The 6,000-nt window shown below is 39.1% G+C and overlaps 1 protein-coding gene across 1 annotated transcript in view; it reads right to left on the bottom strand.

Moving 5' to 3' along the window:
• Positions 1–752: 752 nt before the first annotated feature.
• Positions 753–6,000, bottom strand: part of LRMDA (leucine rich melanocyte differentiation associated) — a 1,023,793-nt gene continuing 1,018,545 nt past the window's right edge. Inside the window, exon 8 of the mRNA XM_019745989.2 lies at positions 753–2,521. The gene's annotated coding sequence lies outside the window, so the exon portion shown is untranslated. The remainder of the gene's footprint in view (positions 2,522–6,000) is intronic.

Raw genomic sequence — 6,000 nt, 5'->3', positions numbered from 1 at the left:
GGGTAGTAGTACGAATATATCTTCTACATACTGTGAATGGGTTTCTATGACCTGGATTTCCTCACCAAGCACAGAGAAGCAAATGGACCCAGGAGCCATGCTTGTATGGTGGTGCTGACTAAATTCTGGAAAGCCAAGGAGTAGAGACACACAACTCAAGTAGGGAGACTATAGAAGATGTTCTGCGTACTTGAACTATTCTAGGTTGGAACAGGAGGTTGCAAAAGTATCCAGGTAACTTGCACAAAATAGGAGAACTATTTGTACCCAGAAATGAAAATATAACAAGACGACTACAGGAGCAATAGAGAAAGTAGGGGAGACTTTCCAGGCTTTCTCTAGAGGGTAAAAGGGAAATTGGGAGAGGAAGGAGGATAAACCTATAACTCTAAAAGGCCCTGGGGCTGGGCAGAGGAGCACGTCAACAGCAACGGTTGTCTTTGCAGGGCAGCTGTTGGCCCCTCTTGGCTCATACCAAGGGCAGCACAGCTTGGAGGCCCAGGGAATTCAGGGGGAGGAAAGCAAACCCATGGAGCAGACACCTCCCTCCATGTCTAGGTATCTAACATCAAGTAGCACTGGCTCTTACAGAGTGCAAGATTCCGAGGACGGGGAAGGACTTGCTGAGAAGGATGGGGGCAGTTCCCAGGCTGACATCTGGGCCATCAGCCCCTCAGACAAAAATTTGCAAGGCCTTGGACAAATGGGCATGGCTACAGGGCCTTGTGTGTGGACAGGCAGGTCACCACGAAAGAGGTCCTTGAACCCACACAAGCTAGCCCCATCCTGCAGCTGGCTGGGGTAACAGGACTCAGTGCCTGTTTGTGAATGCAAGGAGATGAGCAGAAACCATTCTCTCCCTTGCTCCATATTCCTTTCTGGCCCAGAGAATGGAGAAGGTCACTCTTCAGAAGTAGTGCCTCTAGCCACCCCAAGGGAGGAGTGAATCTGATGTGGGAAATTGGGCTCCAGTCTTGGCATGTGCTGCTCTGCCCCTCTGGGCTCTCTTTGTATGCTGCTTGTCTGCCTGCCTACAGGACATTGATTTTACATTGTGTTGAGGTTGCCAGGAAGTAGGTAAGCCCACAGGAACAGAGCACCTCGACCATGCAACAGGCAAACAGACTATACAATCTCAGCCGATGCCATTCCACATACTTGAATTTAATTTTATCAACAATAAAGATGATATTTGGGTCTCTATCTGACTCCTATGTCTATTTGTCATTGCTTTTGATTCCTGGAGGGAAGGGTTATTGGAAATCTTAATTGGAGATTCTTGCTGGTAAATCAAATGGGTCCTCTCTCTAGCAACCTCTGAGGGAAGTTGGAGAGCACTGACATCATAAATAGAACTGTAGGAAGTGATTAAGAGTGATCACAGCTAAACTCTCAGAGGCAATGCATGATTATAAACTGTGCGTTGACCTTCTAATAATTCTCCCCATATTCCTCGTAGTGACTGTACTATATTGGAAATGACTTGTGTTAGAGGTAGATTATGCCAACATCTAAAAGCAAAATTTAGTAAGTGTAATTGTGAAGCTGTGAACTTAGTTCTAAAAAGCAAACTTTACAAATATACAATAAGAAAGTACAGCTAAACCTAAAGGGAGACACACTAAATATAAATAAAATTAGGGTTTACCAGTAATCTCTGTGATTATAAATGTGAATGCCAATCAGAAATTCTAACGCAGAGATTAGAGTTCCATCCTATTCTGCCCTGGTGGAACCACTCCTAGAATTTTAAGGTCAGGTTGAATATGACGCTGAGTAGGACATAGGGAAAGCTGGAGCAGGCCCACAGGAGACAAAGCAGGATGGTGAGGTGAAGGGACCATGGGAACTGAAGAAGGGGCTATTCTAGCTCCTGGAAAAGAGAGGCACAGGAGGAGGCGTGATGGCCATCTTTAGATATCCAAGTGGCGTCCCTGTGGAAGAGGATGCTAGCTTTGTGTCTATAAGAGGACAAAATGGTGACTATTAGGAAGAGTGTCCTAACAATTAGATCTAATTGGAATAGAATGCCCCCTATACAGTGACTTCGTAGTTGTCAGAGCATAGTAAATACAGAATTCCCACATTAGGTAAAGAGTTGAATGGGGTGAAGTATTATCTAGGTATCCAGCTCTGATATGCTGCTATTCTAGAAATTATTCCTATAACCCTTAGCACAGACTTGAATTGTCATAACTCTTTAATTCTGAATGTGGATTCTCTTCTCCTCTTTCCTTACTCAGGGTGGCTGACTTACTGCCTTACACTTGCATGTAAATGTGTCCTGAATAAGTGAATTGCAGACCCTCAAGTACTGTGGATGACAGTGATCAGAGGCTCAATAGTATTTGCCTAGTGGGTTAATGAGCAAAGTATGTTAAGTATCAGCAGAGTTTCTTTTCTCTTTCTCATACTATTTATTAACACAAGCAATTCTTCCTAATTTGGTAACAGTTCTCTTCAATATTCTTCACGTTACATTGGAACACAAGGTGCTGAACCGCCTCGAGACATCTGAAGTCTGAAAAAGAGAAATATAGTTTACATTTTACAAAGGATGCTCCCATCCATTATTTCTTTATAATCTTCAAAATAACACTCTGAGGTTGACATTTTCCAAATGAGGAAACAACGCCCCGTGATAGGAAAGGACTTGCTTGGGGACACAAAGCCAGTAAGTAGCAGAGCTGGAACCAAGGACAAGGTCCGTGAATTCTAAACTGCATGCTCTTTCCCCTGTATGTCAAATGCCTTCAAAAGGTCCTCTGTGAAAAAAAGAAAGGTTGCGTGCTTCTATCTCATTAAGTTAGGAAAACCCACCTACTCCTCGTTTTCCCACGTTATCTCTCTCCTGCATTCAGTAAAGCCAGTTGTTCACAGAGCATATGACACTCGTTTGCCTGGTTGCTGAGCTCATGGTGATGCTCTGTGAATATGACCATGACATAACTTGTCTTTATAAATATCTATTCCTTACTGGCTTGTGAAACTACTTGCTTGAAGTCTGAGTCTGTTTGGCAGGGCAGCTGTAAGTTGGCACAGTTACCCTAGGCTAGTCCATTGCAAGGCACCTCACTTAAAAGGGGGCAGGAAGCTGGTGCAGTAGTTTAATACCAGGACTGCTGGCAGCTCCCACCTTGTGACCTGGGATTTCAAGGTGATCTGTGAAGAGAGGCTCTTTGAAATATGATCAGACATGCTCTGAGGGTATGCTTGCTGCTGCTTAAGTGCTTTGGAGAAGGGACATATATTAAATGTGTTCAGTACTTTCCTTTCCTCGTCAATCACATCTTCTCTCCCTGTTTTCTCCTTCTCCTTTCATGAGGAAACAGCCAAAAAGTAACATGTTCTCATAATAACCAGATGAAGTTCATCGCATTAATTCATTTAATAATCACGAGCACTTACAATGTGCCTGATGCCAGACTAAGTTATGGAAATCCAGAACGGAAAAATGCTGTTTATGCAATCAATGAGTTACACTCTATGGAAAAGAGCAATTAGGCGAACAGGGAAAATAAAAGGTTACTAGTACTATTACTGAGGTATTTACAAGGTGCTAAGATTGGTATTACTGAAGAAATTATCGATGGAATATAAATGATAACCTATACATAACAAAAAACTTTCCCAAGCAGAATAAGAGTAGGCCTACAAAAGACTCACCACATATCAGGTAAATTCATGAAAAGAAACCAACACTTAAATATATAATGAAGAAATTTAATTTTTTTTAGTAATTGTCTTCATTTGAATAAAAATTTCTAGCACAAGCAAATAGTGATCATTTCTGGAATAAAGCTTCCCCTCCTAAGAACCTTAATTATTGCTTAAATAATTTCAATTGTGACTATAGTTCATTATAGAACAAAGTAGTGCCATTTTTAACATTTTGTATTTTCCCTGGAGTTTCTAGTTGCCTTTATTTTATTCTTGAAGTGTTTTTTACATTCCTTTGGCCTTTTGCAGACAGCCTCCTGGTTTTTCCTTTGAGAGGCTTTTTGAAATATCATCCTTTCCTTTCTCTTGAGTTAAATCCACTGGTTCTTTGTAGCTCCCCTCACAACACTTCCATTACAGATCATTGCCCAGAACATAATTACATGGCCAGCTGAATGCAAAAATAAAATTCAATTTGTCATTAATTGACATGTATCCTCAAGTAACTTTCTGTGTCAGTTTGAATTATGTGCAGCTGCATATAAGAGTATAATAAAAAATAAATGTAACTTAAGCAAGACAAAAAATTTATTTCTCTATTACAAAGGGAAATTTGGCAGTACAGAGCTGGAATAGTGGGCTCATATCGTCATGAGGGACATAGTTTTCATATTTCTTTTTCATGATCTTCCACCTATGGCTTTCATTCTCAAGGAAGCCAAGGAAGGCAAAATGAATGTTAGAGCTGCAGCTACCATGTCTACAAATTAGAAAATAACAAGAGGGAAACAATCTCTCTCTTTTAAAGATATCTCCTTGAAACCCCCTTTACAATATATCCATTATACATCATTGGCCAGACCTTGGTAATATAGCTCTCTGCTATAGCTGCAAGGGAGGCAGAGAAATGTATTTATTTTTTTTTTTTTTAGCTTAGCTAGAATATGTCTAAGTAAAAACTGTTTTTCATTGCTGACTTAGGAAAAAAAACAACAACCATGAATGGATCATTGTGGGGAACAAATTTCTATTTCTTCCATGTCTGAAAATATCTTTACTTTGATCTCATGTTTGTTTCATATTTTGGCAGAGTATAGAATTCCAATTGAAAATAATTTTTCATCAGAACTTTGAATGCATTTTTGTACCATCATCGAACATTTCCTGTAATGGTAGCAGGCTAGTCCTACAGAGGTTTCATACTTACCTGATTTATTTACTTATTTTTTTCAGTCTCTGCCAACTTTTAGTTCTTTATCCTTGATGTTCTGAAATTTCACAATAATTTTTCCACTTGTTTTCATTCATCATATCCTTTAGCTCTTCAAAATTTTGTTCTATTATTTCTTTGATTTTTTTTTTATTCACTTCCTATATCTTTTCTTTCTATAACTTCCATTAATTGACTGTTAGGGCTCTTGGATTAGTCTTCTGTCACTTACTTTTTTTGTCATATTTTTGTTTCTATGTCTTTCTACTTCATTGAGGAAGGTATCCTCGAAATTTTTTTCTTTTAGTTCTTCAACCCAATTCTTCTACTGATTTTTTTTGGTATAATATTTTAATCATCAAGATCTCATTCTTATTTTCAGCATCTTCCTTTTTCATAGCACCCTATTATATTGTGAATGCAATATGAGCCTACATGTCTCTGAGAATATCAATAAAGCCTTTTTTGGCTATTTCATTATTGAATTTCTCTATTTCCTTTGAAACATTTTATTTGTTTATGTTAGAATCAATCTCATGTCATATTTTATTGTTCAAATATTTAGTGAGTCTTGATTTTCCATTCACATCTGAGAACAAAGACATGTAAGAATTTCTGTTAATATAGCTCATGAAAGAAGCTCCTAATACTGCCAACATTATGAAGTAGGAGAACACACACACACACACACACACACACACACACACACACACACTTGAGCTTGAGGATAGGAAAGGAAAATCTGTGGCTTTCAAAAATATAAAAGAAACTCAAAGGCACAGCTAAGTATAAAATTAAAAGGCAAGTGGCCCATAAGAGTATCATATTTGATTATAAGATAAATGCCTAGGGACAAAGGTTTTATGATCAACTCCCTTAAGCATGACGAACTGATTCTGGTCACCTGAATAAGGCTCTGAGCCTGGAAGGACATGACATAGGATCCAACCAATTGCTCTGAACAATATGACGTAAAAATCTTTATCCACACGAAATTGGAAACCCAGGTGTACACAGTGGAAGAAATAGAAGTTAGAATCCACACTCCACTCCTACTAGGGAAGGAATTATCAGCAGAAAATAAACCTAATATCTGCTGTGGAATTGGTGATGGCCACAGGGTCTTAGCA

The sequence above is a fragment of the Rhinolophus sinicus genome, linkage group LG07, assembly GCF_036562045.2.
Source record: "Rhinolophus sinicus isolate RSC01 linkage group LG07, ASM3656204v1, whole genome shotgun sequence".
Taxonomy (NCBI): domain Eukaryota; kingdom Metazoa; phylum Chordata; class Mammalia; order Chiroptera; family Rhinolophidae; genus Rhinolophus; species Rhinolophus sinicus.
The sequence above is the reverse complement of the archived record's forward strand: the minus strand, read 5'-3'. Positions and strand labels throughout refer to the sequence as shown.